The sequence below is a fragment of the Parasteatoda tepidariorum genome, chromosome 11 (genome assembly GCF_982258835.1).
Source record: "Parasteatoda tepidariorum strain Cologne lab strain chromosome 11, Ptep-v5.0, whole genome shotgun sequence".
Taxonomy (NCBI): Eukaryota; Metazoa; Arthropoda; class Arachnida; order Araneae; family Theridiidae; genus Parasteatoda; species Parasteatoda tepidariorum.
The window spans coordinates 32,584,829-32,611,273 of NC_141765.1; the positions used below are offsets into that span (position 1 = coordinate 32,584,829).

Consider the following 26,445-nt stretch of genomic DNA (forward strand, 5'->3'; position numbering starts at 1 on the left):
AGTCATTTCGTAATTTTTTCGTTCATATGATAACGGTTTACCGGGAATTCAGGTTTTTAAAATTATTGTTCAAAGTGAATAAAAAATACAAAACTGAAAAGTAAACTTAACATAATGAATGGTTATTATGCCCTCCTTTAAGGTACCATGTTAAAATTACAACATTTTACTATCTTTGCCGTATTTTATCACACATTATAAAACTATATTTTACATTATATTTACAAAAGTCTTTTCCGAAGGGTTTCGGTAAAAATTACCGGGCTTTTTGGTGCTCCTTAGAACCAGAAACATGGTAAATTTTGCCATATTTTGGTAAGTTTTGACCATAACTTTTTTCTCAGTGCATGAGTGTCCTATTTATCCACTTAAAAAAAAGCAGAAAGTAAAATTTATGGGGAGCATCTATGATAATTTTTTTTTTCTTTTTGAAAAAATGAAGGAAAACAGCTGTTTTTGTAAGTTAACTTATTGATTACGCTAATAATAAAAATTAGTATTTATCTTTAAATTTGTTTGAACTGATTAAGAATAATTAACCAATAAATTCCCAAAACGCATTTTTCTCAATATAATTTGTATACTAATATAAGATATCGTGAACTCAAATGGAAAATTACTAAAAAAAAATTTTGCTTGAAAATATATTTAATAAACTGAAAAATTTGAAAATTTTCTACGAAGTTGAAACGCGATACAGAGCTTAAAAAATATCTTAATTTAAGTTAAATTCAAAGTAAATAGCTTTTTCCCATTGTATTTAGCAAAATATTTGCTGAACAGAACCTGAAGTTATGAGAGATAGAAGGTGATACTGTTTTTTCCCCGTGATTTATTGTACATAAGAGTATATTACGATATCATCTTCTCAATTCATTACAAGTATGCTACATTATCTCCTGTAATAGTATGTTACGGTATTATCTTCTACACATCGTAACTTAATAAATATATTAATTTTACTAAGATTGTTAAACTAAAATTTAATACTGGAGACGCAGATTCTTAAGGGTTAAAGGATTTCCGGCTCTTCACTGTTTTCGGGTATCACGTGATAGGGGAACAAATTTTACTGATCCTTTACATTTTCTATCCGTTTCAACACACTCCCCCTAACATTCAAATTAACTATTTTATCATTCTGAATGAAGATAACAGTTCAAAGTTTAATAACAAAATACTAGATAGATGTTAAAATAATGATTAATATGCTTTTTTGGCAAATAAATAAAAAATGTCAACACTACACCCCCTCTGTAATATATAAAATAATTTTTTATATTTTTAAAACATTAGTATGGAGATGAAATAATTACAAAATATGTAATTTATCTATGCATAACATCGTTTTTCAATAATGTTGGGTTTTTAGTTCTATCCATTGCCTATACTGAAACCAAGTACTGATTGCCAAGTACAGAAAAAAATTTCAGATTTATTTCCAGAACTGAAAATATCGACAGTATATTGAAGTAAATAACACCTTTTTACACGACCTAGATATTTCCTTTTTAAAAAAATCATGTAATAGAAACATCAAATAATGCTGAAAGCATTCTATGCTATTCATGGTAAAATGCTTTTTTTTCCTCTGTTAAAACATGATCATCGATAAAAAAAAATAACTATGCCATTAGATTCATTGAGCTGTTGTTTACTTTACAGATTTTTTCTGTTTCTGAAATAATTCATTTTTAATATTAAAATAGAAATCAGATGTATATCATTTTATTCTTAAAGGAAAGAAGCGTGGATTTCAATCCTCAGAGAGGATTGTTTAGATACGTGCAGTTCTGAATAAAAAAAAAAACACCTAAAAGTTTATTTTATTGTTAAAAATTAATGTTTTTCAAGGTTTTGTTTGATTAAATATACTGTTAAATTTGCTGTTGAGGCGAAAACTTTCGTTGATCAAGATCAAGTGCATCAAACCTACACCATTGCAAATGTTAATGCTCATTTTTCGTAGCCATCGTGTTTTAGATTAATCACCCTGTATATATAATTTTAAATTTCTCGTCAAAAGGTATACACATTAGGGGCTGCAAATTATTGCCTGAGCACCGAAAAAAAAACGCACATTTTTATCAAAATATGTCAAGTCACTACTGAGGAAAGTAAGATGACAAACATCAAAATCAGCTTAAATACGTGACGAAATGTGAAGGAGTTTCTAATAATCATCACCTTTAAACTCCTTTCTGTTTTGTCAGGAAATCAAACAGGTTTTGATGTTTTAATCTTCCTTTCCTCAATAGAGATTAACTAGATTTCTATAGTTTTCCTTTTTTTCTTCCTGGATTGAAATGAGATATTTTTCAAAGCATAACGGCTTCTCCAAACTCTAACGCAAATGCTATGTCAGCTTCAAAGGACATTTCCAAAAATTTCCCTGTAAATTGTAGTATCGTTAAGGGATAGAAAATAAAGTTAGCGTTATGTGTTACGTAAGACAAACACAAAGCAAAATTTCTCTTATATTTATTTGCACCCCAAACTAGTATACTTCACTTTTAACGAGGTTCTAAAAATAAATATCTAAAGCAGTCATTACGAAATATCCTGTATATACTCTCATAAATTAGGTTTCTAAGTATATTTTTATGTGTTTTACAATTTTATTATTCTTTTGATTTTCTGATTAATTCAATTCACAAAATGTATGTTAAATTGTGCATGCATCTAAGTCCCTTTTTATGAACTAGTTTGTTTCTGTCCGAACATTTAGTTTATATTTTTATTTCTTAATTCCTAATAGTTATGAATGTTAAGTTGCTAATAAATTTAAAAACATTAAAAATATGAGTAAGGAAATTCAACATCTGTTAAATATTACTCTTAAAAAGTAGTTTCCTGTATTTATAAACACTTTCATTTGACAATGTCGTTTACAATTTCTAAATATTGCTTGTGTTTGTGAATAATTTTATTTTTACTACATTTATTTGTTTTTGTAAATAAAATATTAATTGTTTATGAAATTATAACTATTTTTAATTTAGTATTTAATAAAAAGACAAAAAATAGCTTACAAAGTACACTGAAAAAAAAGTACGGTCAAAACTACTAGAATATGGTAAAACTTACCGTGTTTCTGGCTCTATGGGAACATCAAAAACATTTTTAATTTTTACCGAAGCGCTTTGGAAATGATTTTGGTAAAATTAACAATAAAATATGGCTTTATAATATGTAGTAAAATTCGGTAATTGTGGTAAAATTTGATAATTTTATCATGATACCTCAGAGCATGGCATAAAAACCATTGATTTGGTTAAATTTAATTTTCAGTTTTGTATTTTTTACTAAATGTGTGAAAGTAAGCACTATGATTTTGAAAACCTGAATTTCCGGTGAACCGTTATCATATGAACGGAAAAATTATCTTTATTAACCGGAATTATGGTTTCTGTTTTCCAGAAATGTCATTACACTACAGTACGGTAATTTTACCGGAATTTTTTTCCTCTAAATATCATTTTAATATTCTTTACTATGTTTTACTGTTTAATATATCCAATATAATACATTTAACTTGTTACTTTTATGATTAATTTTAATTTAAATCTACAATAGTAATGCCAAATACAACTGCGAAGGTTTAATTACTATGCAAGAATTATAGGATATCAGTACAATAAAAAATGCATTTTGTACAAATTCTAGGATCTTAGAAAAGTTGTCTTAAATATTTAATGTTTTTATTTTCGTTTTTTTTTTTCATAACAAATAAAATTGTTTTTGTTGCGGAAGGTAAAAAAAAAATCATACCTTTTTAAGATGGTTTTGAAAGATAGTCAAGAACTTGCTTCAAAAATAAAAAATAAGACAGTCTATCATCTGACTGTTCAAACGACGCCAGTTGTAGGCGGGAGTGAATTATGAGTTTAAACCTGGAGGAACTGATAATCTCAATAAGTAAGGTTGCTGTCTAAATATAGTTACTTTCTTCCTTGTCAAAGCAAACAATATCTGTATATTTTTTTCAAACAAATTGTTTATCGTTTTACCTGAACGTTAGACTAAACACTTCAGGCAATCAATTTTACATTGTACAGGCAACAGGCTTTGAAATTAGTATGGATCTACATAATTTTACTCAAAAACTGGAAAAAATAAACTTTTAAAGCTTATTCAAACTTAGAGATTTAAAAACTTCAATTATAGCCGTTACACTGTAGGAATTTTAACAATCTGTTTAAAAAAAGGGGGAAAATGGTATCAATTTGGACGAAATTAGAAAACATGGTTCCCTGCATTGAAATTCATAGATAGATTAGAATAAACAAACATTACGGGAGACTGAATCAAACAACAGACTGAAACAGACAAACAGCACAGCGGACTGATCGTAAACGCACGGTTGCCTGTAGAGCATCGTAGCCAAGCATCATTGGCAGCAGTCTGTGAGTGGGACTGACTGCTTTGATCAGACTGCGAAGGGACCTAGAGTGTGCTGTATCGATCCTCGTTATACAGTTCTACCATTAAGTGCACGGATTCACGCGCAGGTTGTCGAGCTAGCAAACCGGGGGAGCTATAAGAGAATTAAAACTGGGATAGCATGTCTTCGGATCATCCTCAGTAATGTTTCCCATACCGTCGCCAATAACAAATTGTGCAGCTCTAGTGTGACGTAAAAAAAGTACTACTACTTCTCAAACATTTAGATATTCAAACATAGAGATATAGAAATATGAAAAAAGTTTATTCTAACATAGAGATACCGTAAACCGGGGCGAGTCTACCCATCCAGGGGCGAGTCTACCCATTTTAGTTTTATTTAATTTTCACTATTTTAAATTGCAAATAAATTTTTTTTTCCGACGGAGGACTTAGTTCAGACTCTAAGGAAGATGGAGCTGTAGTAGTTTGATCCGTTTTTATTTATTTGTCGTCTTTTTAACCGACCTGTTCAAACGTCTTTTGAGAGATTTGTATTGAAAATCAGCAAACTTTTAGTTGGTGCTCCGTAAGTATATTATTATTATTACTGTTTTCACTTTGGTTAAGTGATAAACTTATCTAAGACTAAGATTACATTAATTTTATATGAAAAAAAACAAAAAGAATGTAAGTTTTGCTGTTGTGAACAAAAAGCCAGAATTCGCGGGGCGAGTCTACCCATTCGTATTTAGTTTTAATAAAGCATAATAATATAATTTAGAACTTTGTTTATATTAAAATTAAGTAATTTTAAGTGAATTTGAGTATATTATTTTAATTCTGCATTGATAAATTTATCATTAATAAGAAAATTTATAGGTTAAATATAAATGTAATTATAAAATATGTTTATTTTACCTATTTTTTCAATTTTTATAATACAAAATTAACTTTTTTTATTTAATATTATATTTCAACGAGAAAACATTGTAAGAAAAATCACACCTCCCAAAAGAATGGGGAAAGGATTTTTCATGATTCCCAATGTTTGAATTTCGATTTTGTTAATAATCTTTAATTATTATTATTTATTAATTATTTAATTGTAAATTTATATTAATTTTAATTTATTTTTATCAACAATAATCAGAAAAAAATGTTATTTTATAATGTTAATGATTACAAAAACAAAACTGTGATCAAAATGTGATAATCGATCAAATACTCAATTTGTGCTATTTTATGAATAAAAAAATGGAATATATAATAAAGTTATGAATTTTACTTCATACATATCCCATATGGTAACTAAAATAACAATTTGACAGTAAAATTTGATTATTTACAATGTTAACATTCATTTTAGTAGAATGGGTAGACTCGCCCCATACGAGAGATTTGTCAGCAGTTCTATAAAAATATACAATAACAGCGTAACTGTTAATATTTTCTAAAATCGATTTCACAGCTTTAAAGAGGGATAAATAGCAATTCCGAAACACCTATTAAAAGCCTTTTTTCCTTAATATTTACAAAAGTTTGACCACTTGAAAGTTGACAAACTGAAAAAAATGGGTAGACTCGCCCCGGTTTACGGTATAAAAATATGACACAAAAGCTTTTTCAAACATAGAGATATAAAAATATAAAACAAAGTTTATTCAAACATAGAGAAATAAAAGCATGAAAAGAAAGCTGATTCAAATTTAGCGATATAAAAATAAGGAAAAAAAGCGTATAATAAAAAAAAAGCTTATACAAGCATAGAGATATAAAAATGCGAAATAAAGCTTATTCAAACCCCATAAAGATTTAAAAATATGAAGAAAAAAAAAAGCTTTTTCAAACATAGAGACTTAAAAATATGAAAAAAAAGCTTATTCAATCATAAAGATATGCAAACACCTACGCAGCATTATTGGAAATTTGATAGCCTATCATCTAATAAAAATAAAATGGAAAGCAGATGAATTAAACTTACCATAAGAACGAAGAAATTAAATTGTAAACCAGAAATTCTGGTAAACCCGCACCATATGAATGAAAAAAACTACCAAATGTATGTTTTAAATAACGTGTTACCTCTTGGTTTTAAATACCAGAATTATGTATTGTTCATCAGAAGTGTTATTACCATACGATACGGTAATTTTACCAGAATTTTTTCTCTGTGATGAATGGTGCAAAAATGGAAAAAAAGGAGAGCTATATTTATGGAAGAATAATTAATACTAAATCAAAACATATTTTATTGCATAGATATTAATTGAAATTACTAAACTCTTTGAAACACTATAAATTTATAGCAGTTTGCTCAAAATTTAATTGTAAATCAATTTCGATTTAAATAAAACTTCATTTATCTTTATGTTTTATTTCCTCTTTTTAAAATTATCGGTTATTGCTCCTTTCTTCACTTATCTATCAAAGTTAATATTTTCAAATAAAGGTAACAGATTACTTTCCTAAAGTTTGGGAAAATTAAAAATATAATTAATAAAGAGCTTATCGAAAAATATATTAGGTCATATCTCAGTGAAGTTCAAAAAAAAAAAAAAAAAAAAAATCAGATTTAGAATGTATAGAAATAGTGAGAGGTTGATGTTTCTATATGTTTTTCATTTTGAATCACCTAAATTAAATATTTGTTAGAATATATTAAGGCTTTCAAATTGCAGTCAACCACTAGATGGTCATAACACCAACTAGCTGACTTTCTGATTTGACTAAATTCGTTTGTTTTTCTTAGTATGTTTAATGTATACATCACATTTAAAACGCTTCTTAAGCTAATTTTGTCTTAGTCTCTTTAATTCTGATTACTATTGCTAAAGAGCAATTAAATTTTGAAAAATGTTATACAATTAACTTGAAGAATATATTTATTCTTTCATTCTAAAAGCGTTTGAAAGAAAGTCTTATTGTTTTAATTACTTCGACATAACTAATGTTTTATTTCAATTTTATTTTTTGGCTCTAATTACTTCTAAAAATCACACGAGAAAGATGAATTTTCGCTAAAAATGTGTTTGGGTGATATTACATCAGAGGGATAGACAAAAATTATAATTTTACCCAGGTGTTTTGTGAATATGATAAAAATATTTTTATGTATTCACATTTTGTGCAAAGATATTTCAGGCATTGATACATATTTACTAAATATTTTTTGACAAATATATTAATTAGTTTCGCGTATCAAGTTTCGGAACAAAACCGGGTAATCGCTCATAATTTAATATTTGGCTGTTGTCTGATAATTACTTTTGTTATAAAACATGTCCATGGACAAACTCAAATTGCAACAAACGAAAATTATTTTATTATTTTTGCACATTCAAATTTTGCATGAAAATATTTCAGGCGTAGATTTATTTTTACAAAATACATTTTTTTACTAATATATTAATTAGTTTCATATATCACGTGCAGAACAAAATCAGGAGTCACACGTAACTTTATCTTTCTCTGCTGTCAAATAATTACTTTTGTTATAAAACATACCCATGGTCAAACACGAATTTTAAAAAGCGTAAAAAAAAACTCTTTTAACTTACTAATATAGTTTCGAGATGCAGTTTAAAAAAAAAACCATTTATCTGTTTGACTGCTCATAAAAAAATTGAAAGCCGACAAATGAAATGAAGGTCAAAACTCACCCCGTATGACAGGTCCACAAACCATCTGCAATCTGTTATAGAAAGCCCGGAAGATTGTCAGAATCAACAGTTTAGTTGACCTTAGTCTACACGAAGAGATTCAAACTATTATAAAGAATAAATAAAAAAACACTCTGGAAGGTGTGTCAGTGTTGCATAAACCAAGTGGGAGTTTATGACAACAAACATTGGATCTTTTAAAAACAGTTTTCCGGGTTCTGGGGGTTGTTGAATTTGCGCAACATCCAGGACTGTGTTTTAGTAGGTTTAGGTATGAAAAAAGATGTGAAATTCATTCTGTTTTGCAATTTCCGGATTGTCTTTTGAAAATAATCGAATAGGTTCTAACTTGATGCTTCAAACAGGCTAGCAGATTTTTATCAGGCAACAAAAGTTTTTAAATAATAGTCGTTAAATACAAAATTGAAGCTTAGACACGTATTTGTTTCGAAACAGAATTTATTTAAACATATTTTCATATATTTTTCATTATTTTGAATTAATTTAGATCAAAATAAATGGAAAAATATTATATTTAGCGTAACAATTTATGGTTATGAAATACAGCATGAAACACCGGTGTCTTTTTCTGCGTAAAAAGTAAAATCTTCCAAACGTGGCTCCCTTCCAAAAATAATATTTGGAATTTGCACTTATTTGCAGCTATTGAGATCTAAGAGAAACAGTCATTCATCATTGAAATTTCATTAATTTATAAAATCAATTATTAATTAATTTTTGAATAAGAATGAAAGAAAAAAAAGTTTCAAACTACTTTTTCTTTTAATTTTATATTTTAGTACACAATAGTAATTCCGATAATCAAACAGATTTTTTTAGAACTATTAGACTGTTCTCATTAAAAAATATCAAAATATATGTTAATTAAAAAATATCAAGATATATTTTTGCTTATAATTAGGACGTCAGAAAAATGGATAAATAGAGTAAATATTCATCATTAGTTTATTTGTGAAAATTAAATAAAAAAGAATAAATTCATATTCAGAATTTTCCCTTCCAGTCTCCGTATTCACTTCTCAATGAGAGCGCAACAAGTAAACCTAATTGTATATGAAAACATTTGCAATAACGCTTGTAATAAGGTAAAGATTACAGTGTAAAGCTAAAGTCTGGAAACATTTTAAGTTTCTAGGGATAAAAATACAAGTTCAGTATAGTTTTTAGTAAACAAAACCATTATTTTCAAATTTCCCACTCTGTCCCATTGCCTAAATGCGTTAAGAAAAAAAGGGGGAGGGGGAAGGGACTTGAAATTTCAAAAAGGGAAAATGTTTTGGGATATATTGTTGAAAGGTTTGTTTCAAGATTATTCATTATAAAACTTAGATAAAAAGTTTTATTCGGCAATATTGGGGGGGGGGGTATAACTAAAATAAGTACCTTAAATTTAATTAAAGACCTCTCTGATCTTAAGACAAGTTAATTTTAGTGAACTTAGCTGGGAAAAAAAGAATGCAGTAAATTATACTATTCTTATTATAGGCTTCAACTTTATTTTTTCGTATTTTTCACATGTACTAGAAATTAACACTTTTTCAGATTTGAAAACTAGAAAATGAGTATGTAGTATTAAATAAATAATGCCAAGAAACTGAAGTGGTAAAATATTACTTACTTAAAAATTACATTTGCTTCAAAAATAAAAAAAATTGAAAGTAACAGTCGACATGTTTATAGTGCTCAAAAACAGGCACCCATTTCCAAGAATGATTCCCATTTTTTACGAAATCAGTCCCTCACAATCTCTTCATAGTGAGTGGAAATGCATTTTACCCTGATTTTCTCCTCTCAGCTTCTGTGATTTTTTTTGTTCTGTTTTTCATATTTTTTCTCACTCGGTTACTGTGGTTATTTTAGTTTTGCTTCTCACAGTTACTTTTCCATTTTTCAGTGGCAATTTTGCGCTTCAAATTTCAAATACCATTTGCTTCTTTACATTCACGTCTGACCAGTCTTGAAAATTGGTGCCTGCTTTTGAGCGCTTGAAACATGTCCGATGCTATTTCCAGTTTGTATTTTTTTGAAGCGAATGGAGTTTTTAATAAAGAGTGCGTAGTATGTTGTAGAAATTTATGAAGTTAACTTGTAGTAAATCTTAAAAATAAATGCTGCAAAACATTCCATTTTATCTTGAAAATTATTGGAACCTGAAAATTTTCCTTGTAAGCAATTTCAGCGTGTTTGCATGAAGTTTGTTAAAATGTAAGAACCCAATGATATACTTCTTATATTATGTGATTTGTTGGGTAAAATTCGTATAGTTACCATTGAACATAATTACTGCGTGTTTCATAATTTCTCTTAAAATGTATACGTTTTTAAATAATTAATGTCAAAAAAAGTATGCTCATTTGAGTTCGTAAATTAATTTTCAAGTGATGGAGATGCAAAAAAAGGTGTCAAGGCCTGACAAATTACTAGTGAGGAAGGGGGAATAAAAAACATCGAAATCGTTTTGCTGAAACTTGTAAATTTTCTTAAAAAATTGCTTATCAACTCCTTTCTATTTCCTCTGTCAATCAAACAAGTTTTGATGTTTTTAGTCCCAACTTCTTCGGTAATGATCCGTAGATTTCGATAACGTTTTTGATATTTCCTTGCTCAAATATAAATTTGCGATTTCTAATATTTAATAATTTTTCATGCATTTTTGTCAGAAATCCTAATTTTTCATATAAGAGTAAAATTTTGGTAAAAGTACCGTACTATATGGTAATGACATACATAATTCTGGTTAATAAAACCAAAATATACGGTATTTAAACCATTAGTAATTTTTTCGTTCCTATGGTAATGGTTTATTGAAATACTGGTTTTCGAAATTATAGTACTTATTACCACATACTTAATTAAAATTACAAAGCTGAAATAAATATTTACCCGAATAAATGTTTTTTATATCATGATCTAAAGTATCATGATGAAATTACAAAATTTTACCACATTTGCCAAATTTTACAATCATTATAAAACCATGTTTTATTAATTGTTAATTTTAACAAAATCATTACCATAGTGATTCGGTAAGAATTACGGTAGTTTTCGGTGTTCCCATAGAGTCAGAAACACGGTAAGTTTGATCATATTTTGATAGATGGTCTTACTGAATCACTAAAAATTTCAATTTTCATTGCAATACATTTGTTGTAAATGTTGCAAGGATTTTAACATTTAATGAATTGTTTACGAGTAAAATTAAATTAGGATATTTTTTAACGCAATTTAGTAAGTTTGAATCAATCATAAAATTCTTACTTTTATACGTTTAAGTACGAGGCATGAAAATCTTTTAAAATAAAGTCAATTATGAGACACATTTCAGGTTTTGAGAAAAAGAATTACGATTTTTGTTGCCCCTCAATAATACTATATTTCATTTACAAAGGCACAAAAGAAAGGAAAAAGAAATGACTCATAAAGTTTCTAGATGTAAAATTATGTTAAATTTTAAAAAAAAAGAAAACTTTCTTCAGTAACTCACAATTTACAGAACATTTGTAGAAACTCAAGTTCTACAAGTTTTGAAATGAATATAATACCATTTTTATTATCTATAATAAAAGATACCTTTAAGTTCGTTTTAATGCACCCGTATTTTTTTAAGGTGTACTACATTCTTTTTCTTTTCCTTTGCTAATTTAAATGTGAAACTACTTCTTTTTTTCCTTTTTTTATTTTTGAATCTTAGAAACGTAAATAAATAAACTTGGACAGTCGCCGATAAATCAAATTTGCCAAACGCTGAAACTAATCCTTTTTATGAGTTAATCATTAAAGAATAAAATTAATATTGTAAATTAAAACTGGCGTAAAATACATTTAATTGAATTTTTTTAAACCCTATACATAGTAAAATAAATTCCAAAAAAAAAATTGCAAAAAATTTGGTAAAATTACCGTACTAGTACCGTAATATAAAATAAAATAATATAATTCTGGTAGTAAAATAAAATAATATAATTCTGGTAATAAAATCAAAATATAAGTTGAATTAATAATTTTGTAATTTTCATGTTCGTCTGGTAACATTTTACCGAAAATTTCAGTTTTCAAAATTATAGTTCTTATTACCACACATTTAATAAAAATACAAAATAGAAAATCGAACAAATAGTTTTTATGCCATGCTTTAAGATAGCATGATAAAAATACCCAAATTTTACCACATTTATCAAACTTTATCCACATTTATCAAGCCTTATTTTTGTTAATTTTAATAAAAGTCATTATTTAAGCTCTTCGGTAAACAATAGCTTACATTTTGATGTTCTCATAGAGTCAAAGACAGTGAATTTTACTCATATTTTGGTAGTTTTGGCCATACTTTTTTACTTAGCGTTTTATAACCATTCTTGGACAGTTAAAAGACTTCAAATGAAGGTGCGTCGCTTTCTCGCTTGAACAGTACTTTAGTCTTCGAATTTAATAAACGATTCTAATTTGGGTCAGGAGGCAAAATCATTCTCTAAAGATGCAATTGGATTCAGTTCGTCCTACGGAAGTTTTTGAACTGCCCACTAATATGGAGATGAGATGAATTAACGACAAACGAGAAAGTGTGCCGCCCAGTTATTTGTAAATAAGGATTCATGCTTGTTTAATTTATAATGTCTTCTTGTGGAGTTTCGTCCTGTTTTTATGAGATAGTGGTAACTGTTTCGTGAAATGAAATTTATTAAATAAGTTAAATGTAAATACCTTGCACTTTTAATAGACTAGTTTATATTTCGAAAAAAAAAAGGAAACAATCAAAAGTTTCCTTAATACCTTTTGTTTTAAGGATTTTAGAAAAAATTACCGTGTTTCTGGCTCTGAAGGAACACCAAAAAGCTCAGTAATTTTTACAGAAGCGCTTTGATAATGATTTTGGTAAAATTAATCACAAAATATTGTTTTATAGTATGTGATAAAATTCGGCATATGTGGTAAAATTTGATAATTTTATCATGATACTTTAGAGCTTCACATAAAAACCATTTATTTGAATAGACGTGGTTCCGACATATTTTCAACACTGCTTATTTTATTAGAAATTATTATAAAGTGAGAAAAATAATTGACAAATTATGAATAAATAACGCATGATTCAACTGGTTAAAAATTTTCTGGTTAAAAATAAATATTTGCTGCAGGAACTGATCAGTTTTGGAAAATTCAATTCGAAATCAAACTTTTCAAATTCTTTATGTGAGAAAGTTGAATGTGAAATGCCAATGTTTAGATTAACATTTTGAGAAACTTATGCTCAAAATGTTTAGAGTATGAGTGAAATAATTAATTACAAAACTTATCTGTTCCATTATTTTCGAAGAGATAAAAACAGTTAAAAAATAAATAAATGCTTTTTTTTTCAAAAAAAATATCAGTTTTGTATGTACAGTAACTCTTCTTAACCCCAATTTTTCTCATTTTTTTCGCAGACAAATAAATTCCTATTAACGTATAGGAGATATTTTGGATACTAATAATGAATGAATGATGCATATTTATTACAAATATGCATTACAAGAGGTCATTAAAATAAGGAGATAATTTTAAAATGTTGGAGCTATACTGTGAAAAATTCCGAATCAAATTACAGTATAAAGTACCAGAACTTTGGGTGCATCATCCGCAAACTCCATTTTACCGTAAAATCCATTCTTATCGTAAAATATTATTTATTTTACAGTAAAATATAAGTATAATATTATATAAGAATTTTTGTTCCATTACATGTTCCGGTAAAAATGTACCGGCACCCTGAGTGCCGACATTTTTTTTCCGTGATTGATCCAGAATTTTTTTGCAATGAATTTAGGCTAAGTTATTTTGTAATATTGAAATTACATTATGCTTTAAACATTAGGACTATGTACAATAAGAAAGAAAAGGTTATAACCTTGAATGTTACACTTGCTACGACAATCAACTGAACATTCATGATATTATATAATCACGTACTAAAGTGCCAATCTCAACGGCTCAAAGGGTAATTTGCGTTACCTCCTGTGTTACGGTAATACTGTTTTCGCTTTTTTACTTCTCTTGCACAGACTTTAAAGTTAGAAGTTTGCAGAGGTATTATTATTTTATGCAGAGTTTACAATATCTTTTGTGCAGCTATTACAATACATAAATTTTCAAAGACATAAAATCTCTTTTAATTGAAGTCCTTTCGCTCCTTCAATTTCTTTAGTCAAAAATTCCCCTTTAATTCTTTAGCTTACTACCGTAATTTTTTATTTTTATTCCGTCTTTTGCTTTTAAAGATTGAAATTCAATAGTTATCTACAATTTATTAAATATGTGATGTCTATCATATACAAACATAATATAAAGTAATTAAAAGTTTTATTTTACAACATTTATAATAAATGCTGCTTTGCTTATTTATATGATGTCTTTGTTTATATGATGTACGTTAATTTTAAATTTAACTATATTGAGTTCATTTCAAAACATACGTTATTGAAATTAAAAATGAGTGAGAACATTATTAAAATTTCGTTTAATTTTCTGCAGGTTGCTAAACCTAATGCATTATTTACGACTACACTGTAAAAAATCCTGTATCAAATTACTGTATAAAATACAGGCAATTAGAGTGCATCATCCGTAAAATCCCTTTTACCTTAAAATTCATTTTTACTGTGAAATATTATAGCATAATTTTTAATGTAATATTTATTCATTTAGAGTGATTCTGTGATTTTACGATAGCTATTTCTGTAAAAAATTACAGCTTATCAGATTTTTTTTCTCCGTAACATGTACCGGTAACAATGAGTTTTACGGTAAAAACATGGGCACCTTTATAGCAGAATTTTTTACAGCGTAGTCCGTATTCATACATTAGACCTTTTTTATCGTCTCTACTAAAATTATTTGATTTAATCCGGTATTTTTTAATTTCCAAGATCATTCAAGGAATTTTCATTTTCCTGAATAATTTTATATCAAATTTTTAACTAAACTCAATATGAAAATTAATAATATTACAACACTGATTATAAAAGAAAAACAAAACAAAACATACCCCTAAATAATAGTTCCTAAATGAAATATGTCCGAAATAGCATTCGTTATGGTCTAAAATCGTAATCGAACACTTTTAAGTGGCTTTACTTGTTTCACAGAGTAAACTTTAATAAGAAAGTCTCCGAGAACCTCTTAAGTAGATCACGTGGGTTTGTAACATCCCTCCACCCTTACTTCACTGTTTTTCTAAACGGAAACACATAAATTAGAGATAAATAGAGTTAGAAATCTATTCTTTCTAATACTATAATGATATAATCGGATGGCGTAAGGCTGGGGGGGTGTTCCATGCGGGGGCGTGATAAACAATATCTGCATAAGTACATGACATAAAAAATGAGGGGAAGATTGTGGTTAATCAAAGAATGAATAATTAGCTTCCGAAACGAGATAATATATTTTTTCCTCGAGTAAATGTTTTTAAATATAAAATTAGAGAAGAGTGGAGCTAATCGTATCGCCTTACATCATTCGTACGAAAGATGCTGATTGAAGCAATCCATATTCACTGAGAAGTTGCATCTTGAGAATCTTGAAGTTGCATCTTGAGTCCAAGTATTGTGGTTTTTCCCATTTTTTTTAAATTGAAGTTTCAAGAATATCTTACTCATGTATTGTCTTTAGTTTAAATTACATCTTCTTCAGTTTTACTTTTCGTGGTTAAGATATTTAATTTCTGACCGACTTTCATCGGAAGCAAAGGAGGATGTACAAGATATTTTTTTCAATGCATGTCAGAGGAAAATTGTTATCAGCTATAAAGGGAGGACTCATATGATGGGTTTAAATTATAATTGATTTATTAGCAAAAGTATAAACTGATTTTGATTAACAATATTTGTTTTAACTCGGTAGAAATTAATTTAAACCCGATTCCGAAAATCTTAAAAAAAATATTGAAAACTTAAAATTTTAAATTTTTGAGAATCAAAATGAAATTTTTCGTAAAACTTATAAAAACTTCAAAAAATATAAAAACTCCATTTTTAAGATTTTTATTGAACTTTTATCTGAAATAAAAGAAGATGTACAGGTGCACAAAAAAAATAATAAATAAATACATAAACGGTTCACTCTAAATAACGCTTGATCTAATGATCAGATCTTTGCGTTCTAGGACTCAATCTTAATGGTTCGAGGCAGTGACCTTTAATATGCTAATTAATTAGTGCAGATGATATTTTACGTCACGAAATCACACAAAAACGTAATTTCACTGAATAAACATACTTTTTTTCCAACGGATTTAGATTTCTGACTCTCAAAATATAGGAGGCAACCGCAATCTGGGAACTGGTCCCAATAGTTTGGTCAGGTGGGTTGTCCAAAGTTTGGATTCTTTAATGTTAATTTTGCTTTTTGCGTATTTTGCCATATCTCGAGAACCTTTTAAGCAAATTGAAAAATTTTTGCACACAATAATAAAAATTGTTTATCCAAAGATAATTCTATGCAAAATATAACTTTTAGTAAATATTTATTATTTTCTTTATTATTTTATTTAGTAGAAGTAAAAAGTATTTTTGGTAATTTATTAATGAATTTGCTAATATAGTATTTAAATTTATTAAAAGTATTTTTGGGGTCAGAAATCCGAATCCATCAAAACAAAGATATGTTTATTCAGAGAAAGTAGGTTTTTATGTATGACTTCGTAACTTAAAATATCGTCTGCACTGATTAATTATCATATATGAGGTCACGTTCGAACCTTTAAGATTGAGTCCCAGAACGGGAAAATCCGATCATTTGATCAAAAGTTATTGAGGGTAGTCCATTTTCTATTTCGCGCACTGTACATGATACTTTTTCAATGAATGTTAGCTGAAAATTGCTATAAACTATATATAGAGAAAAACTAATCCTTATGATGGCTCTAAGTTTTGAATGATTTATTAGCCGCATACATAAACTGTTTTCAAGATGACTGATGAACAAGCTTTCTTCTTTTTAACTCAATTAAAACTCGATTAAATCGGAAATTCGAAATATTCTACCACTTCCCGTACTATGAATAAACTGAAAATTTTTTGTGCTTCACTTGAGCTAAAAACTCTCGTAAAATGTAATAAATTACAGGTTAGAAGAAACATAAACGTAATCAGAAAAAAAATTGAGGAGGGGATGCTAAGTAAAAACTGCTGAAAATGTAATTAATCACTAACCGCTGTGCCATACATATTTAATAAATTTTATAGTAATTAATTTTCTCTTGATATTACTTTATTACTATCCAACTAGTATAGTAGTAGAACTTTAAATATGTCTTAGAAATTATTTAGTTAAAAAGGAACGACAAATATTGTGTAAAAATATTATAAAACAAGAGGTTTGTCTGTCTGTAATATGTCCGATAAAAATAGATTTTACTATAAAATGTATCGTCACCCTGAATTTCAGAACTTTTTACCTTAATTTGATCCAAAATTTTTAACAGTACACGAGTAGTGCTGACATCGTTTGTTTGTTTTTTATGAATTTTCCTCATTATTTTGTTGTTTTGCTTTAATTTTTAACAATAGAGTTGTAATAAAACAAAGAAAGCTCTTCGCACAATCCATACTTTACGGGGTAGGCGAGATTCTAGGCGAGAAAAAAAAATAATAAGCACTTAAATTAAATTATTGTAAGGTTTTAGTATACAAATATCATATTTTTAGGAGTGAATATTTCAACTGAATGTGTACGGGGTAGGCGAGATTCTAGGCGAGAAAAATAATAAACACTTAAATTAAATTATTGTAAGGTTTTTGTATACAAATATCATATTTTTAGGAGTAAATATTTCAACTGAATGTGTACGGGGCAGGCAAGATTCTAGGCGAGAAAAATAATAAACACTTAAATTAAATTATTGTAAGATTCTTGTGTACAAATATCATATTTTTAGGAGTGAATATTTCAACTGAATGTGTACGGGGCAGGCAAGATTCTAGGCGAGAAAAATAATAAACACTTAAATTAAATTATTGTAAGATTTTTGTATACAAATATCAAATTTTTAGGAGTAAATATTTCAACTGAATGTGTACGGGGCAGGCAAGATTCTAGGTGAGAAAAATAATAAACACTTAAATTAAATTATTGTAAGATTTTTGTATACAAATATCATATTTTTAGGAGTGAATATTTCAACTGAATGTGTACGGGGCAGGCAAGATTCTAGGCGAGAAAAATAATAAACACTTAAATTAAATTATTGTAAGATTTTTGTATACAAATATCATATTTTTAGGAGTGAATATTTCAACTGAATGTATAAAGTACTGGGGAAACGAACGAATTTCAATTAAGGTTAATGTGCGTAGTTGTGAGCAACCCATGTATCGTTTTTATTTTTAAATGATCTGAGAAACTTCATTTGCCTTTTAATTATACAAAAGTTTGGGCAGTTTTTGTTCCATTTTTTTCTTTAAAAATATGAAAGAAAAATGCTTTTATTCTTTAATTAAATTAATTAATTTATTTTTATTTTAACGAACAAGTTCAGTTGTTTGCAAAAATACTTTTCCTGTAAAAAATAAAAGCACTTTAAACATAAATTTCAGTTACTATTAATACCTTTATATTGAAGAATACAATAGTTGTATCTATATTATTCTATACTAAATTGGACGACGATATTGGACGACGTTCTATTTTACTCTTTAGTAAACTGGAAGAATTATATGTAGGAAATTTTCAAATTCATATTTACCAGTTTTTGGTAAACATTATGTGCTAACCCAGAAAGTGCAGAGTCTGACTCAGGTGAAAATTTGCCAGACATTTGAAAATGATCAAAGACAGAAGAAAAAAAGACTTTTGATCAAAATATTGGAATATACGCATGTCAAGTATATGTGTTTTATTATTGCTATTGGTGAAGAAGATGGGGAAATAACAGAACAATAATTGAGAGAAAGAATTTTTTCATAAATAGAGTTTGTTGAAAAAGCCAATGATATCTTCTGTGTTTCAATAAATGAAATCATTGTTATCCGACCCACACCTCAAGCTTTGTATAAAAGCAGCTAGATTGCTTATAAATTTCCTGGGTCTGTGAAAGTCAAGAAATTATAAGCTTTCTGAAAAATAGATCTAATCCTAACTTGGGGCTTATACTTTTGACATAAAAACTTTTTTCCTTTTTTTAAAAATTTATATACGTTGTAAGTGGAATTCATAAGATCAAATAAATTTTTCCCCTTATTTTTGTTAATTTAACATAATACTTACTTTAAATTACACTGGGGAACAAATTTTTTGTTGCATTTATACAAATACTTGATCGTGATACTGATGCGGGTTTATTGCTTATTGATATAACATACATTTGCAATCTTGTGTGCTCAATTAAGGTTTTTAAATCTTCGTCAAGTAGAGGAACAGATATAACAATATAGAAAAGGAAAGAACGAAAATACATCAGGGTAACAGTGGGATTCGAACCTGCTACCTCCATACTACGCACAGCGTTTGGTGGGTGATAACACTCGGCCAGGAAGGTCCCACTGAAGAGAAGGTAGGGATTACAAATCTGAAATTTGTTTCCCTCCTAAAACTACAGATTTTTTTTTTTTTTAAATGACGTTTTTAGTCTATTTTTTTTTTTTCTTGTCAAAATTTACAAGTTTAAAAAGGTTATATACACAACAGGTGTCACGTAAATGTTGCATCGAACTTCTAGGGCAGTTAGGACACATCTTCAAGTTTAAAATTGCATCTCGCCCTGAAATAACAATAGCGCCTATTTCTCACTCTTTTTCCGGCAACCCCATATTCGCTCAATATGTGATTCTTTTACTTAACTTTGATCGTCTTCCCGAGTTTCGATTTAAATATATTTATTTATGAATGAGAGATGCAACAAAAAATAATAATAAATAAAAATCATAGTGGAAAAAGTTGATAAGATAGTGCACACATCTTTTTTAAACAAGAGATTTAATCGGTTAAAACAAAAAGAGCTTGTATTCGAAATTATTTAACCACAGTTATACCGACATCGTAGCGTTTCTTAAAGGACTTATTCTACTTGAAAATAAATAAAATTAATTTCATTTCCATTTTAAATACACTATTGAATTAGAAATTAACTTTTAGTATTTAGAGTCATCAAGTGTTCAAGTTTAGTCATCAAGTGAAAGTTGGGCATCTGCCATGGTCAGGGCTCTAAGAGACTTCTTGCTGGTGGTATTCAAAACATTTTTTAAATAATTAAAAGACTTCAATTTTTAAAAATGGTGCAGTATTGATTATTCGAAAACCTTTTTGTTTTATCATAATGAAGAAATGAGACATAAGACAATACATCTAGGAAAAATCTCATGTCTAGGGAAAAACTTAATAAATCAAAATAATTAGAAAATAAGATTTATTTAAAATATTCATTGATGGTTATTTGATCGGGGCCCTTAAATGCGAAATTTTTCTAATAAACACAAATGCTTTGAATAAAAAACATGAAAATGTTAAATGATAGTATATTTGATTTGAAGGACAGAAAAAAACTTACAAATTAAATTAGCGATTTGTTTTAAAAAATAAAGGTGAAAATTTTAAGTCTTTAGCAATTCTATCCTGGGGAAACCGGAGAAGAGACTATTTTTTTGTTAAAAGTTTTTATTAGTATTGATTTAACTTAAACTCGGCTTTTCTCTAAAATACTACTTTTCTATTTCTTATTAAATTGCCAAATTCATTAAAAATGTTTCTTTCATTTTTAATACTGTTTTTATTAAATCATTTTCGGATCTGTGAAAGGGAAATTTCGTAACCGAAATTTTGACCACTTTCCAACTGGCTAGTGCACTCAATTCTCTTTCTGCACCTCCATGCCTGATGGCAATGAAGGTTACAGTGATATTATTAAAGCTACAGGAAGACTTTTAATACCAAATCGAATATTTCGTTAATCTAAATTTTCGATCACCTTCGGATTAGCTTAGGTACTCTAATTTCAACTACAGCTCTTTGTTTGAGAACAATATAAGTGTTAATCTTTTCCTGACCACCACAAGCAGAATTTGTTGCGATTATCGTTTCTGGAATTTATTGTTAAGGAATATTTTGACCACTTTTTCACTAGCTAGTGTGTTTAAATTTTAACTGGAGTTCTATGTTAGGTGATAATACAAGTATCAATATTTTCTGAACATCTATAAACAGAATTTCTTTAGCTACTATTTCACCGTCTAAGATAAATTAATGCCCATCGAAATTTCGATCACTTTCCAACTAACTATCGTGCTCAAAACTTTAACTAGTGCCTGATACTAGTCCAATTTAATTTTGTTTTTTAAATAATGCAAGCAAAATTAAATGGCGATATTATCACTACTTTTTTTTATCGAAATTTCTACCACTTTTAAGTGGGAACTCAAAGAAACCTACAGACGCAAAACTAAAATAAAAATTTTAAGTGCTACTTTTTAAAAATGTTTTAAATTGGAGAAATGATTTAATTTTAGTTAAATCTAAAATAGGTATCATAGATGGTATCATTAATGTATGAAACTTCTATCACCGCCGAAAAACTCCCTTTCCCTCTGACGTCTATCATAACTCTACTTTTTTTTAAATTTCAGTCCTCAGAAAAATAAAATTGTTTCCTATTAAGACCTCTTGAAAAACACAGTTTTAATAAATTTTAATTTGTTGTTCGCAAATTACGAAACGTTTATAAACCCGCTATTATTTTTACCTGTGCGTTTTTGATAAATTAAGATCAGAGTAATTTTATCTCAGATTGTTTACTAATTAATGTTAATAACGAGGAAAATTTGAAACAGAAGTTGATTATCAATGAAAAATTAAGATAATGATCTTGCTTGTGTCCACTATTTTAATTCAATTTGCTAACTGTGACGTCAAAGTGGACAATTAAAAAAATCCATCTATTATTTACAACCAGAATATTAAAATAGCTCTTAAAACATAACTTGATAAAATTACCCATCTCGTAGTCAATCATATTTCACGCTCTTTAGGCTGTTTTTCGAAGGCTCTGTCGTAATATGAAATTTACGACAGAGTTTTTTTGTTGTTGTTCGACAATGTTTTGTTGTGTTTGTTCGACAATGTTTTTGTGCATAATATGCTTTTTTTATAACTGCTGTGAGTTTGCAGCTGTTACTCACGACTGTTAAGTCAAGTTTAACCTATCTAAAGTCAATGCTATCTACGCTTATTTTGAAAATGGCGCAAAACGTCAATATGGAGAAAAGTCCCAATTTCGAGAAAATGAAAAACGTTCGGGGTCTAATATTTTAATATTTAAAAACTTCCTCCTAAGCTACATTACCTGGGCTCATAAGAATTTTCAAGGCAGTGATTTTGTTAATTTTCATCTAAGTGGAAAAATTTCGCCAAATAGGCTATTTTTAAAAAAGTTTAATAACTTCTTAAATATTTAAGTTGTTCGTCTGTTCTAAAGCCCAAATAAATCCTCAAGGCAAGATTATATATAGTTAAAAATCATCACATTGCTTCAAGTATAAGACACTTAAACTATGATACAGTGGCTTTTTTAATTTTCCTTGGCTACAGCTTCGAAAAACAGCGTCAAGTATAGTTTGTCTAAAGTAAGAACTCCCCATGTCATTCATCTGGACCCATGGCGGTGATTATGGTAACAAGGTATAATTATTTCAAGTAGGGGTGTGAAGTCATTGTTGAGGACAGGTTTTTGGCCCGGGTCGGCATGAGAAAGGGAATCTTTTTATTCAGTCTATTGTGTTAGCCCTTAGAGTGAAAAGGAGCTACCCTCCCTGAAATGCGTTATTCTTGTTTCCATTTCAGCAGACGACTTCAGACTTTGTGGCGGGGGGAATTCTTACCGTAGACAAACTATAGAAGAACTTTAAATTTATTCAGTTGCTACTTTTGGCGAGATATGTCAGCTGTTAGCGAAAATATACGCGTTGTATTAAATTAGAGCTCTAAATGGTGTCTGATTTAGAAAGGCGCTGCTTGGAAATGTCGTGCGTGGCTAGCGAGGTTTTCTTATTATAACCTGTTTAGAGGCACATGAATAAACTGTTAAAAACAAAGAAGCATACAATATGCGAAAATATTCGTACTGTTGTATTATGGGACAGTTTCATTTTGAACTTACATGTCTAGTGTTTTATTTCTATTTTTCAGTGCAGTAGATGAATGTCATAACAAAGGTCATGACAAAGAAGTGTCGCGGAAGGTCATTTTCTCTTGTTCAGTTGCGCTATCTCAATAATTGTGGTTCTTTTAGCCGAAGTTCATCTACAAGCTTTACAACGATATAAAAAATATAAAATGCCAGTAGTTACGTTGTATTCTGGTGTTTAGATGTGGTTCCAGTAATTAGAGCACAACCCTTTTCTCAAATTGTAATTTCACTGACTGTTTTTTCAACTTGCTGAAATAAAGATAACCATTCAATATTTTTTTTTTTTTTGCTTTATTTTTATTTATTTATTTATTCTAATTTTACATCAGTTGAAAAATAGAATTTGAAGCCTAAGTTATAGAGCTTGTTCGGCATGTGATAAAGTTATATCTTGATCAACACAACAATGAATGTTCACTAATCATTATTTCTTGTCCTGTATTTAACACAAATATTTCTTTACAGTCAATATATTCCAGGCAGACGTGATAACAAATTTTTAGTTCAGTAAGTGCTCAGCTACATCAGACATCAAATCTAAGAAACCACGTAACTTTAATACTATAGTGGGATATTTTTTAACCCCTCGATGCACTCAAACATTAATTTTCATGTTTTTTTAAAAAATTAAGCAATTATCTATAAAGTATAGAGCATAAGAATACAAAAATTACACTTAAAAAAAATTCTGATACATTAACTCCCTTATAGATAGTGGTTTCAGATGTGTGCCGCTGTACACATGGAATTTTTTCATGTTGTAAATAAAAAAAATTAAAAAAAAAATTTGTTTATAAAATTTTTTGTAATTATTTTTTACAATATGTAAAATATATGATCTACCTAAAGGAACAAAATTTGTACGAAAATTTCTTACATGAAAATAAGCAAATTATATTCGTCATAACTTCAGTAATAACCGGTAAAAATTAAAAAAGTATTCCTTGCTATTATGTACTAATAATGTATCCTTATTTTTCAGTGTTTTACACAATTAATAAATTAGAATCTCTCTAATATTTTTTAATAAATTAAAATAAAGAGTAATAAAGTAAATATAATCTAACAGAATGTAACAAAACATTCCAAAATTTTAAAAATATTACTCAAAATTCTAGCCGTGTACTTAGAAGACAATAATAAAAAAAAATAATAATAAAACATTTTAATTAAATTTGAGAAATTTTTAAATTAAAACAGAAAATTGAGATACAATTAACATCTGAAACCACTATCCTCTCGGGGATAGAGGTTTCAGATTTGTGCCATAGCACACCTGAAATATTTTCATGTAATAAGCAAATATTTAAAAAAAAAAATTGTTTTCTATCATTTATTATTAATTGTTTACATTACGTAAAATACATAAATCTACCTAAAGGAATAAAATTTTTACGAAAATTTCAAACATGAAACTAAGCAAATTAAATTTGTAATACCTTCATTAATAACCGGTAAAAATTGAGAAAAAAAAATTTTTTCTTCACCATTATGTAATAATAATGTATGCTTACATAATTAATATATTAGAATCTTTTTAATATTTTTTAACAAATTAAAATATAGAGTAATAAAATAAATATAAACTAATATACAAAACATTAAAAAATTTTAAAAATATTACTCAAAGCTCTAGCTGTGTAGTTGGAAGACAAGAATATAAAGATAACAATAAAACATTTTAATTCAAATTACGATTTTTTTTTAAGTAAAAGAAGAAAATTGAGAAAATTGAAATGTTACAGATCCCTAATTCATAATTTGTTTTTTTTTTTTTTTCAGATTATATAGCTGAGATTACTTTCCCCATATTTTCAATGAAATGTTTATGCATCAGACATATTCTTATAATTATCTATCACTGTATTATACATGTATAAGCAATAAAATAAAACCTAATAAGTATTGAATCACTTTACTAGCTGCATCAGTAGGGGAAAAGGGATAAAGACTTGCGTTGGAGATAATGCTACTAATGCTAAAAAAGGTGCGCTGAGTCATCATTCTGAAACAAACAAAAATAAATGTAAAACATGAAAGCTTTTCTTAGAAATCTTTATAATAGATAAATTAATTCGCAGCGGGAGCTTATACTGAACAAATCTGAGTGTTAAATTTTAAATATTTTTCTACATTTATTTGGTAAAAATGAATAAATTTTAACTATTTAAAAAATGCATTGAAAAAGTTTATTTTTCTTATTGAAAGAAACATAATAAATGTAGTGCTGCCATCTAGTAATTATCATGAAGGATAAAATATTTCTTCGGAGTTATACTGTTTGCAATTATACATAATCGAAATCGACTTACTTAAAAATTAAACGTTTTTCTTAAGAGGGTCAAAACCCTTGGATGTTCTAGGCATTTCTTGAATTATTCATCTTAATAATCAACACAGAGGCGTGGAATTTTGGTACGGTGAACTTAGAAACATTTTAGGAAAAGTAAAAAAAAAAACTTTGAACTTTGGAGCTCACGTGTATCTTCGAAACAACTTTAGAAATGGGGGAGGGGTGATCAAAATTAACATAACTGCTCTTATGGTGTTAAACTTGATTAATTAAATTAATGTTCTTTTAAAATTTTAAGAATTGTGGTTTTAAATTTAGACAGCGTAAATGTGGTTTTTCATTTTTCTACAAATAATTTTTATTTTTTATTTTTCAGTAATAATTATTTTATCTAATTATAGTATTCTTAATAAAAATAAAATGAAATAAATATATAACTAATAACAAATCTATGAATAATAATAATAAATAAATAAATAAATAAATAAAAATAACATTACTATTAATATTTTCAGATTTTAAATATCTATTAATTTTAATTTTAGACGATATTTTTCATTTTATTTTTATTTATTTATTTATTTATTTTTAAAAATTCCTTCTCAAAATTTTAACATGGCATGCTGGATTTTTCATAAAATTATTTGGTGCATTATTTTTTAATACTACTGTAAAATTCTTTCATGTGCTGTAATTTGATTCCTTAAAATTGGATTATAACACAAATGAATAACATAGAACTTTAAGCTCTAGCAACAATAAAGTTTAAATTTAATTCACAGCGAAATTTTTATAAGAAATTTATCTTGACAAGTAACAGGGACTAACGTAATTGGATATTAATTCTTTGAAGTTAAATTTTATAAGATTTATTTTTAAGAAAATAATATTGAGTGCCAGCTTAAAAAAAAAGAAAAGAAAGAAATTTAAAATTA

At 27.7% G+C, this 26,445-nt stretch overlaps 1 protein-coding gene across 3 annotated transcripts in view; it reads right to left on the minus strand.

Annotated features, from left to right (window-relative positions):
* LOC107436982 (hemocyte protein-glutamine gamma-glutamyltransferase) overlaps positions 1–15,226 on the minus strand; it is a 59,182-nt gene extending 43,956 nt beyond the window's left edge. The window contains exon 1 of one of the 3 annotated variants that reach the window (XM_016048832.5): positions 15,088–15,226. The gene's annotated coding sequence lies outside the window, so the exon portion shown is untranslated. Of the gene's footprint in view, positions 1–3,771; positions 3,898–8,045; positions 8,177–15,087 lie in introns of those variants that run through there. The other 2 variants (XM_016048834.5, XM_016048835.5) reach the window with 2 other exon arrangements.
* Positions 15,227–26,445: the final 11,219 nt, after the last annotated feature.